Raw genomic sequence first — 13,077 nt, 5'->3', positions numbered from 1 at the left:
TGGGAATTTTATATTAACATTACTAGTTACCAGGTATTTCATAAAGACTTTAAGTATTTCAAATATTGAAATGAGGCACGGGTATTGTAAATTTTATTACCATACTTCTGGGCTTAGTGACACAGGGTATAACTAATAAACTGTACAAATATGAATATTTATATGCACACATAGTCATACATATTTAAATATGGTGTTTCTGATTGTCATAGTGAATGACAATGCCATCCCATAATGAGAATCTTGGCTTTTTATGGCGCCCACAGTAGAATTCTCTACCCTACTTGTGCAAACACTCAAGAGAGATCTTTTGTGTCAAGGGTTTCATATTCATTCCGCTGTGTTCAGCCCACATTATTTTTTCTGAGCAGCATTGAAAGGGTGTTCTTGGAAAATACAAAAGCCAGGAGACAAAGTTCAAAGGACTGCATGAAGAAGTTATGGAAACAAAGGCTGTGTTCAGTCACCATTGGCTGAGGGGGAAGTGCAGTGTAGTCCTTAGCAAGCAAACATGGGTGGAGCTTGCTCAAGGTTGAGTGCAATCTAGAGATGATTTGACTCTAGACAGAGGGAGAATGTCACAGCAGACTCCAATCATAGAAGCCTCAGGATTCCATCTCAGCAGACAGCTGTGTCCATACTGATACCAGTGCCTGCCAGGCCACACAGCCCAGCCCCACTGCTCTTCAGACTCAACTTCCCCCAGGAGGCAGCGTGGCCATGCCGCTACAAGAGCCCAAGACACCAGCTGTCACCCAAGAGGACAGAGGGGAAGGAGGAAACGGGCCCACTCTTCGGAAGATGAGGGTTTCTGATGGAGATGTTTTATAGATGTTAAGCCCGACACATATTTAAATTCAAATGCTGTATCATTAAACTTTTGTACTCCTTGAAGTCCCACGGATTGTCTATTTTATTACATATTACATCATGGAGGGATTTTTGCATTTTTAGATCTGGTCAGCCTTAGCTTTTCCTCTCCAATGAAGAAGGTCCCAGCATAAGACACAGGGTTTCTCCTCCCCTGGAAATTAAGATTGGGCGTGGTCTCCCCTCTGAGGTAACGCAGGTATGGCAACCTGGATTCCCCAACCTACACTCGGAACCGTCAACCTGTGACCTGAGGCCTTGGGAATGGTGTTCACAAGTGTCCCTCTTCCTGTTCCAGAACTGATGACAGGATTGTCTCTACTGTCCTATTGTGGACAGCGTGTGTTTAGATATCAGTGTTCTATCCATCCTCAGTTGTGGTATCTTGTGGGCTAGCCAGTAGACTATCATTTCTGCCTGTATGCTTTCTGTAGCTTGTTCTCTGGATTCCCAGGGTTTCCGTGAGTTGTTTGGTATCCTTTTAATCTATTTTTCATGTTAAATTATTCATGACTCATTCCTGTTGCTTTCAAATACATTTCTAGTGTACAAAGTGATAGGCATCATTTTACCGCTTCGTATTGGTATTTGAGAACACCAGAACACATCTACATTTGTTAACAATGGATAACTTGAGTGTAGAGTGTGATTATAATTTTAGCTAACTTAAGACAAACCACAAGTTACATATTTATGCTAAGGGATTTATTAACAGTGCTATATATGATATCCAAAATGGCTTCACAAGACAGAAGCCATGACTGTCTTAGTTTTTTGTTTGTTTGTTTGTTTGTTTGTTTAAGATGTAGAAATCTATGTGAAGACAGGTTTGGTAATTTGACCAAAACTACAGTGCTGGACTATAGTAGGATTTCCTCATTGTCTAAAAGCATAACCTCAGACATACTAGTCAGACAAAGCCAGAACTCACGTATATAAGCCATGGTAAAGGTGTATGGATATGCTGCCTTGCCACACTTAGGTCAAGGTTTCCTCACATGTTATATACCAAGTGCTCTGATTAACATTAAAAATACCAAATGTACTAAATTGTATTCCTGTATTTTATTCATCCCTAAGGCTAAAATTAATGTTATTTAGTAAATGTTGTGCATTCTAAGTTTTCTATGATCTGAGATAGAAAGTATAATGTGAGATAAAGAAACAATTTCTCTGTTTTGAGGCCAGGAAAAGCAATACAGTAGAGGAAAACAGAACCAGTTCTGAGGCACACACTACGCATGCTCCAGGCCAATCTATTAGTGTGGTCTGGAAAGTAAAAGGGTGAGACAAGACCTGCCCATCCCTACATCTGCACAATCGCACAGAAGTATGAAAGCACCGTGCCTCTCCCATGTGCTGTTGGGAATTTTGTCTTCAGTGATTAATATCTCAAGATGAAAAAAAGAAAACACATGATATCAACTTTGTGATATCTTCATGATTTATTTAGAAAAGAAAATGTATGAGCTTATGCTAGGCAGTGCTGAGCTGACTGCTAGATACTTTAATTACGTGGATAATTAAATATCATCTTTCAGTATAAGAGAAAGCAATGTTGTCAATACAAATCACTTCTGCTCATGCAGTGAAATGGCCTCGTGAACAAACACAGCAGTGAGAAATCAGTCCCCACTGTCCCCAGTGTGTTGTAGATGTGAAACTTTCAGTGAGAACAGATCAGGGAGAGCCTGCATCCATTTCCCATGGCTAATAAAATCAATTATAAAACCTTAGTAGATTAAAAAGACACCAGTTTACTATCCAGCGGTTCCTGATGTCTGAACTCTACAGTGGATTTCACAATGTCAAGGCTGTGGCCGGTCTGCCTGCTTTTGGAAGGTTCTCACAGAGAAGTTTCCTCAGTTATTCCAACTTCTAGAGGCAGCCGTCACCCTTGGCTCTCAGCCTCTTTATTCTGGCTTTGGCTGCTTTTGTGCCCTACTTCCCAATACTGTGGCCTTTTATGACCAGAGTCCTGCCTGCCCACATCACCAGCTGTGCTGTAGCTCAGACCCGGGGGTTTCTGGTTCCCGACCACTGGGCATTTCATATTTGTCCACTCCACATGCTAGACCTGACCCTGACCAAGACAGCATGTGCTTTTCTCCAGAACCACCCTGAATTCCTGTCTGTAGAAACACACAAATGTGCTAAGTCATTTTCTGACTTCATTTCCTTTTCATGAATTCTGATGTTTTGTTTTCTTTTGTGGAGATGAGAGAGGAACAGAATTATAATAACTGGTCTAACTTTTGGTGACTAAAGAACAATCAACAAACTATATACAATTCACCATGTATAATGTATGAGCCAAAATGTTACCTTGTTATGCTCATATCTCAAAAATGTTACATTATTATGCTGCTTTTTTACCTCAGTCTAGTCTTAGAACAACTCAATCTTCTCAACATATTCCCATCTATCTATTCCCAAAATATCCATGATGCCATTCCAGCCCCAGGCCTCCTGACGTTCCTGTATCTTCATATCAACATAACTTACTACTCACTTTTTCCCTGGGGCCTTGTATCTAGCACAACATGTCCGATATTCAGCTCTGTTTTTGACACAGTGGTGGTCATCTCTATCTTACTGGTAAATTATACGCTATTATATAGACATACCATAATAGGTTTCCCCATTTACCATCTGATAGATATTAAACTCCATATTTTGACAGAGCTCCTGATTACCAAGAGAACCATCCTTTAAAACTAATTTTTCCATAGGTGCTCACTAGAATTGAAATCATTTTTCCCATTGAAAGACTGTTAGAAAAATGTAAGGGAAGGCTAGAGACCAGAGGAAAACATGAGAAAAGTTACATATATGAACACCATTTCCATAAGGCAGAAAGTACTTCTTAAATGTAAAAATAAAAATCTACAGCCAGGGACTGAGGGGTACTTCACTGAGCTAAGAAGATGGGCCACACTAGGCACCCATATCAGAAAATGAAGCAACTCAACTCATCTTGGAAATGAAATCCACAAGGAGATACCAGGAAATCCATAAAAGATAAGAAAACATGAAAATTTTGTACTGAAATTTTCAAATTTTGCTGGGGAGGCAATATGGGGAAAATGAAAATTGAAGTTGTCTTGAAAAACATTGATGACTCATACAGGCCAATCGACAACTATAACTCAGAAATTGCTCTTCTGCTATTTATAACCAAGAAATGGAAATATCCATGTACAATAGCCTAGAGTCCAGTGCTGTGGGATGATTCTCTATATGCTGTGAACATGTGTTGCTACCATTGGTTAATAAAAAAGCTGCTCTGGTCTATGGCAAGACAGGTTATAGCCAGGTGGGGAATCCAAGCAAAGTTACAGGAGGAAGAAGGAGTCAGGGAGCCACTGGGAGCCGCTGGGGGAGCAAGATGTAATAGAACACACTTAAAACTATGAGACACATGGCAATGCACAGATGAATAGAAATGAGTTAATTTAAGATGTAATAGCTAGCTAGCAATAAGCCTAAGCCATAGACCAAACAGTTTGTAGTTAATATTGAGTCTCTGAGTGATTGTTTTATAATCTGCTGCAGGCCGGGTAGGACACAGGAAAGTTTCTGGTTATGGCCCAGTGCTCAGCAGGATGTGGGCCCACATGGTGAACAGGCAATCTGACCACACAGAAACCTGAACACAATTTTTCATACCAGGAATTTTCCTAATAATAAGATAATAGAAATAACCCACATTCCTACCAGATGATGACCAGTAAAGCAGCACACCCTGCATAACAGTAAAATCAGTTTTGTTTTGTTTTTTAGGAAAAAACTTTCAAAATTTGATGGTGTTGATAATGCATAGTTCTGTGACTACATTAATATCTACTGAATCAGCTACAGATCAAGTTAATTTCAAGCAAACCAATAATGCCTTCAAAGAGTTTAGAAAATTATTGAATATTGTTGAATATTCTTCAAATGTGGACATTGTAATAGTGGAGAAAATTCTACGTTCAGCAAGGTTTGAGATCAGGAGCACTGTGTGCAATATTCCTCCCTGGAGATGTACAATTTGTCATGTCCAGGCTGATCAATTAATATTTGATCAGAAAATCCAGGTCCAAGGGTGCACTTTGAATAAGGTGTACCCTGAAGGAAGCTGGACTAATGGAATGGTAGAATGCCACTATTGTGGCAACTGCTTCTGGCTTTACACCATTTCAAATTAAAACATTTTTTTAAAGAGTCTGACTGCCAAAAGAGTGGGCTTGATTCTTGAGAAGGTAACTTTCTGATGCCAAGAGGCTGCATCATTCTGAGGAGACACCAGCTTCCACCCCTGTGGTCTCTGCCTGTCACACTTAAGGCAGGTTAGTTCAGCTGTGTCCACACATTGATCTGTTGGAGCCTTAAAGTGTTCAACTCAAGAGAACATTACTTCAACATTTAAAGAAATGTTCAGCCAGAAACACTTAGGGCTCAGAACAGGCAGCAATCTTTTAGTCTCCTGAGAAACAGAGAGACAGAGGGTGAGAGACACAGAGATAGAGACACAGAGGGTGAGACAGAGAGACAGAAAGACAGAGATACAGAGTGAGACACAGAAGAGAGACTGAGAGACAGGCACATGGAAAGACAGAGACAGAGAGACAAAGGTAAGACATACAGAGACACAGAGGCAGACACACACAGAGCAAGGAAGAGAGACAGAGAGACATAGAGGGTGAGAAAGAGAGGGAAGGGGGGACCCAGGGCAGGGCACCTGAGTATGAATGAGGTGGGGTCTGTCTTGCTCTCTATCTTCTACAAATCATCTCTCTGTCATATTCTTTTAAACAGAATGGGTTCGTACACTCTGGAATTTTACTCATTAGAAACTTAGGCTGATTTATTGGTCAGTCCTTTGCTTTATCTGTGATCCTATGAGATTGCAAAAGAGAGAAAGTCAAGCACATCACCCGCTGGGTCTGCCACTGTAGCAGTATCTTTGACAGCTACACGACAGAACAAGCATTGTGTCAGGACAGCCGTGACAGGCCAAGTGAGCGTATTGGCAGGACACCATGGCAGCATCTGGCGGCTTGTTCCAGATGAATGCTGTCCTAGCCTTGTCACTGTGATGGTGTGAGACACATTTCACAGACCGGCTTGGCTCCTCACAGCTCCTCCAAAAGGAAGGCATCCTGTGCAGAGGCACCCCCAGGCTCTTTGCTAGCTGCTGTTCACAAAAACTATAGGTGGCATCGGACACTGACAAGAGGACATTCGAGTTATACCCCCAATTGTTGGTCAAAAGAAGGTGTCATTACTTCATGGTGTGAGCAAGCTACATGGATCATTTGCTGTGACATGGGTCTCTCGGGTATGGACTATTTGAATGCTGAGTCTATTTTTGGAAGATTCTTAGGAATAAATTGTATTCCTGCATCGAAAAAGAGAGATTATTTTAAAACTTAGCCATTTCCAAGTGTCCCAGGGCTACTCTTTCAGTTGGGTACCATGTGGCACCACATCACTAAACGATTGACTGTATATTGTAGGGCATTATATTTTTATTTATTAATATTATTCTCTAATATTTTGTACTGGTAATATCTACCTTACAATGTAGTATAGAGTTATCAATATCTTTTGGTAGGAGACAAATAAGAATCCGTCAATAGGCGCCCAGTTATACAGATTGTGGTACATTTACAGAATTATAAGGCCCTAAAAATCAGTTGAATATGCACATACTGATATGGAAAATTTGCAAATGACTGTTTGAATACACGCATTCTATCCAGCTTTTTAGAAACAGTCATGAGCAATGAAAACATCAGTTATGCCTAGGATTCAAATATGTGGTAACCTGAGGGCAGATGTCTTCATTTCTAAGCCTTCTATTCTGAGAGGTTTTAAAGATTTTGGTTGTACATGGCTTGTACACTCTTATACCTATGGAGATTTCTTATAGGTAAGAATAAGGATGGCCGTTCACTTCATCTTCTGTATTATCTGTTGTTGTGGGATGTTTTTCTGTATGCTATGAATATATGCTGTTCCCATTGGTTAGTAAATAAAGCTGTGTTGACCTATGGCAGGGCAGGATGGAGCTAGGTGGGAAAATCCAAGAGAGACAATGTGAAGAGAAAGAAGAGTGGGAGAGATGCTGAATTGCCATCCAAGGAGCAACATGTAATGGGACACAGGTAAAGCCATGGAATACATGGCAATAAATAGATTTAAAAAATGGGTTAATTTAAGATGAAAGAGCAAGCTAACAAGAAGCCTGCCATAGGCCATACAGTTAGTAATTAATATAAGCCTCTGAGTGATTATTTTATAAGTGGCTATGGGATCGTGGGGCTGGGTGGGACTGGAAAAACTTCTGCTACAATCTGTCTTAAAAATTCCACAACCCACAGCACTAGCAACAGACCCACACATCTGCTCCTACCCCAAGGTTTTGTTTTTGCCTGTCTCATTCACAACAGGCAGGTGCCTGGCACACATTAGGATGACAAATGACCTTCCAGTAAGTGATCATCAAGGTTAGTCAGTGCATTTGAACACAGCACTGGAGTCGAAGGAACAAAACCATCTTCCTATAACCAGACACGACGCTTTTCAGGAGACTGGCTCGCTCTAGTGCGTTTGCTCTGTCTGGTGAGAAGTTGTGGTGTGTGATCTTGTTAGACACTACCTGTGCTCAAGCCAAAAATGAAAGTGCAAAACACAAGCCACGCATCTCTCCTTACATTAACTACTTACTAGCTGTTATGGCGAGTTAGATTTAAAAGAATGATAGACATACACATCCAAATAACTGCACTGTAAATTATCATGAGTATAATTACGAATAGGAGTTCACATAGAGTGGTGACATAACGGAACTTAAAGAGATACTTGGAGGGTCACACTGAGACACTTCCTGTGTAAATGATGTGGGATGGATCACCTCAGCGATGGACGGGGAGAAGCAGCCAGTTTAGGTGAAGAAAACCACGACACATGAAGAGCCTCCTTTCCTATGTTCCCCACACCTGGCACAGCAGGACTGGAACCTGGTATGACCTGATTCAGCCATAGCTCTCACCATTTCCTTTCTTTGGGGGACAGATGTCTACTGCTGCCTGACTGAGTATCTGAACATGAGTTTTTGTTATATTGTTTGCTATCTTGTATCCAACCTTTAATATTTCAGCATGGCCAGATTCAACATGCATAGCATTGCCCTCTGAATCATGATGATATTCTTATATAGTTTCTGGCAGCAGAACCCTGGCTTTACCATCAAATAGCCTGTACCATAGCAAATTTTCCAGATTGGTGGTGTGCAGCATGGCTTTTGCAAACTTCACCCAAGCTAGCTGCTGGAGTCACCCGAGAAGAGGGACGACTGTCAATGGAGAAAATGTCTCCTGTCAGATTGGCAGGGTCTAGGTGATATTCAGAGAAGACCATGAGAACTTCAGGCACAGTATCCCTCATGTGATGAGACCTTGGGTCCTAATGTTCTCTAACGCACAAGGCAATCCCCCGTCTTCTGCTGCACAGGTCAATGTCGCCTACACCCGGGGAATCCATACAAGAAAAACCTGCGTCTGCCACTCTGTCACCATCAAACCACATCTGACTTCTCCGTAAGACCTGACTTGAAGGTTTGGAGAGAAAGCATGTCAAAACAGTTATCTCTTCCACCCTGTAGCCCCACGTGCTGGAAATAGATGTGTTTCAAGAAACCGAAAGCTACCGTCAGAGATAAAAGAACAGCTAAAGAAAAATATTCTATTTTCACCTTTTAAATAAAAAATAAAAATGTATTATTTATACGGAGAGAGAAATACTCAGATTCCAGCAAGAGCTAAAGGTATTTTTTTGAGACAGAGTTTTGCCATGTAGCACTGGCTGAACCTTACTATGTAGTGTAGGATGGTCTTGAACTCATAGGAATACATTGGTTCAGCTTTCCAAGTGCTGATATTCTAGCCATGAGCCACCAGACCTGGTTCTAATGACAGATTTTGATTTAAAAAAATGAAAACTAAATATTCTTGTAACTCCACCTGTATGCTTGTGCTATATAAGAGGGGTGGAATTATTCATAATGTATTACAAATACATGCCCTTGCCTTGGTTGTTTCACTAAAAACCTCAGGACACAGAGAATTAGGATTTATGTAAAAAACAGGTCATTGACTATTTTAAAGCAAGTGGGTATAAAGTACACACTTCCAGGTTGTGTGTGTGTTGTTGCTGCACTCTTGTAACCTCAGTGTGCAGGAACCTAAGGGTGTAGGATCCTAGGTTCTAGGCCAGCTTGTGCTACATAGTGAGAGCTTGTGTCAAAGCAGCAAAAAAAAAATACAGTTAGGTAGGTAGAGATAGATGACAGACAGACAGACAGACAGATGATATGTCATAAATATATGATAGCTGGATTGTTGGATAAATGATAAATACATGAAAGTTAGATTGATTAATTAATGTATGATTGGTGATAGATTACAGATATATGTAATAAATAGATGATAGGTTATTAAGACTTTGATGGATACATAGATTATAGATAGTAGTTAGGTAGATGATAGATGATTGATAGGTGCATGGATATATAGATGATATACAAGAAGAATTAGTAGATGATAAATAGTAGATAGAAGATAGACAGACAGACAGACAGACAGATGATTGATAGATCAAAGTTTCCTGGTTGTTGAAAGCACAGAGGGGAGTTATAAAAATGTAAGGGCAGGAAGCCTGTTGTTCCCCTGGCCCTTTTATGTTCAGCTAGAGCCTAGACTGCAGAGACAGAATGGAAATGAGTGGGTCCTCCAAGACCAACTGTTAGTCTATCAAAGAAATGCTGTCTGCTCCAGAAGATGCACACAGTTGACTTATCATTTTATTTCCTGAGCATCTACTTATAGCTCAAAATTGTGATTTTTTCAGATATATCATTATCATTATTATTTCTATCATAATTTTGAGTTTGGGGGACATACTATGTAGCCTTGGCTGGTCTAGAACTCACTATGTAGATGAGGTTTTCCTTGAATTCAAAGAGATCTGGGATTAGTATCTTCTCAAACATGTTCATTCTTTTTTTACAGGAACAAATGGATGTCTAGGGAGGCTAAGGGACCAAGCTATGAAGGCTTTGCTGGAAGCAGGAAAAAATTGACTCCAGTTTTCTTAGTCCTGCATTTGCAGATTCAGCCGGCTCAAGCAGAGCATCTCCTGAGGTTGCTACTGATACAGAGCAGTAGGCGTGTAGCAGCGTCATCATGCTGGACATATATGGACTCTCAAGTGTCTTTACTTCCCACACAATACAATAGAATAACTATTTATATGGAACTTTCACTCAATCAGTAAAATATCAAAAAGTAACTGCAAGATGATTGCAGAACTCAGAAGGACTAGGTATGTGATATGCAAATACGCATTTTATATAAAGAACCTGAGCAGTCAAGGTTTCAGTGTCTGCTGGGGGCCAGTGTCTTAGGACCACCTGCTGCTGCAGACTGAGGGATGTCTCTAACTGAATTAGCACCTCAGTTCCATACACTTTATATTAGCTAGGTCGGGAACCAGCAAATCTCGGTGGTCAGAACTTTATCATATGTGAAGTTCACGCACACCATGGCTTGTGCTGTTCTTACAGCAAGGAAAATTAGTTACACTCGCTGCTACCTCTCCACACATGGATGGTAAACTTCTTAAATCAGATCCTTAATGTTTTCTATGTCTTAGATGTCATTGAAGAAAGCAGCATCTGGAATTACTTAGACTGGAGGGCTGCATAAAGACACTGAGTTAAACATGTCTGTTTGACGACGAACTGAAAAGGCAGGGCTTGCAAAGAGTATCTGGAAGGACTCGTGAGCATTTGAGCAGCTACCAGCAGCACTGAAGGCCATCCTTGGAACTAACCAAGGCTCAACCATCCAGAAGGCCAACTGAGCTATCAATTCAAACAATCCTAAATAATAAATTAACCTGCACAGTGTAGGGAGATGGGGCGATTGCGGAAAAAATGGAAAACAAATACTTTCACATTATTCTGCAAGAACTTGTGTTTGTATAGACTCATCCCTGAGGGCTGTGGACATAGTGCATTGTGAGGCTCAAAAGGATTCCAAAGGCTGACTGGGGCTAGGGTCCACCTATAACCCCAGCTCTTAAGACATATAGTCAGAGGGTCCCAAGTCAGCTAGTAAGCTGGTTAGCTAGACTGGCCAAATAGGTGAGATCTGGGCTCAGGTGAGAGGCTCTGTCTAGATAGGTAAGAGAGCAACCAAGGCAAATACCAACAACAACCTCAGATTTCCACATACATGTGGACATACACACACACATACACATGCGCACATGCACACACATGTACATACACACACAGACACATGCACACACGCTCACATACAGACACACACACAGACGCCCTGCTCCAGAGTTTAGTCATCAATCAGTTTTTTTAATATTCAAAGTAATTAACTTTTTATCTGATTTAATCAAAATTAAATTCATTTAAGTATAGACACATCACAAAGTGTGTGTGTATATATATATATATATATATATATATATATATATATATATATATATATGTATGTTTATTCTTTACATAAGGGCAAATTAATACTGAGTGTCCCTAGTAGTAATGATGAATGCTATTGTATCGCTTACATTTCTGTGGCATGTCACTTTTATAACCTTTAATGTGCACCAACAGGACAGAAAGGTTAGAAACGCAGGTGCCAACTGTGCCCAAGTTTCATTGAATTTTTTTTTTTAACTAAGAAATTAACTGTATCATACAGGGACCAAAACCTCCACCACCCTCACAAATGTTGAGGGTAACTGACCCAGATAGCAAAGACTGCAGCAGATACTCACTGAGCTACTGGCTTGATGAGTGGATTCTGAGGGTTTCTGTTGCAATGAAACAAACAAAACAAAACAAAAAACAAAAAAACCCAGACAAACAAACATAGAAAACAACATGATCCAAAGCAACTTAGGAAGGAAAGGGTTTGTATCAGCTTCCATGCCCCAGTCACAGTCTTTCATGAAGGGGAACTGGAGCAGGAACTGGAGCCAAGACCATGGAGGAACACTGCTTACTAGTTTTCCCATTCATGACTTTCTCAGCCTGCTTTCTTAGACTACCCTAGACCACCTTCCCAGGAAGTGCACCTCCCTCAGTGAGCCGGACCCTCTCAATCATCAATCAAGCACATGCCCTACAGACTTGTCTAGATGCCAAGCCTATGGAAGAATTTTCTCAATGAATTATTCCTTCTTCCCAGATGATGCTATGTTGTGTAAAGTTGACATAAATCTAGGTAGCCCAAGTGATACTCAGACTACAACATCTTGTGAAAAATCACACCGTAACAGTCATAGTTGTTATCCCAGTGGTACCAATTTATAGGCAAAGCTAATGTGATAGTTTCCTCTTACCCAGAGGCCAAGCACTACTGAACTACATTAGTCACAGACAAAACAAACACCACATATGTAATAAGAATGCAGTCAGTCTCAGACCGAAGCAGGGCAGTCTGCAGAATTTCAAGCTCGCTTTCCACCCCCACATTTCAGAGTCGTAGAGAAAGAGTAGCTAGGCTGGAAAGCTCTGCTGCACTGTTATTTAAAAATTATTTAATACAAATAAATGACTTTGGAGTATAAGATTAAATGCAATAATAAAGATTGTTATATCCACTGTCTTTTCTCTTGCATAGGTGTTCCAAAGATTAACATCTTAATTTCAGAAATAGAAAGCAGATCTATATCATGCCAAATATATAGAGTGATGGCTTGGGTTATCAAAAGATAACAAACAAGCATACATGTGGATATAGTATAACATGTAGAAAGAAGAACAAGAAAGGGTAAATACTGGGTGATGAAGAAGGACTGAATGTGGGTAATGAAGACAGGAGTCATGAAAGAGGATATAAAGCTAATTGTTTTCCTAGTTTTAACACTGCTATGGATTTTGTAGATGTGAGTATGTGTGTGGTAATGTATAACTGCATTAAAATATTTAACCGTGAAAATGTAAAATCCCATTGGATATATATATAAATCCAATTTATATACATATATAAAGAGAGAGAGAGAGAGAGAGAGAGAGAGAGAGAGAGAGAGAGAGGTAGAAAGATATAGATATACAGACTTTGGGTCTGGCTAATATTGTTGTGTGATGATTTTTACTTGCAAGTAATTTACAATGAAGTCATAATTATAAAAAATTAA

The 13,077-nt window shown here is 40.2% G+C and overlaps 1 long non-coding RNA gene across 2 annotated transcripts in view; it reads left to right on the top strand.

Annotated features, from left to right (window-relative positions):
- LOC128118287 (uncharacterized) overlaps positions 1-13,077 on the top strand; it is a 450,954-nt gene that overhangs the window by 399,660 nt on the left and 38,217 nt on the right. The window contains exon 4 of one of the 2 annotated variants that reach the window (XR_008221115.1): positions 9,927-11,351. The exons of the other annotated variant lie outside the window; for it this stretch is intronic. This is a non-coding gene — a long non-coding RNA (uncharacterized LOC128118287). Of the gene's footprint in view, positions 1-9,926; positions 11,352-13,077 lie in introns of those variants that run through there. 2 annotated transcript variants of the gene reach the window in all.

Source organism: Peromyscus californicus, unplaced genomic scaffold (genome assembly GCF_007827085.1).
Source record: "Peromyscus californicus insignis strain IS unplaced genomic scaffold, ASM782708v3 Scaffold_22__1_contigs__length_63687245, whole genome shotgun sequence".
In the NCBI taxonomy this organism is placed as follows: domain Eukaryota; kingdom Metazoa; phylum Chordata; class Mammalia; order Rodentia; family Cricetidae; genus Peromyscus; species Peromyscus californicus.
This window is presented reverse-complemented; position numbering and strand designations above follow the sequence as displayed.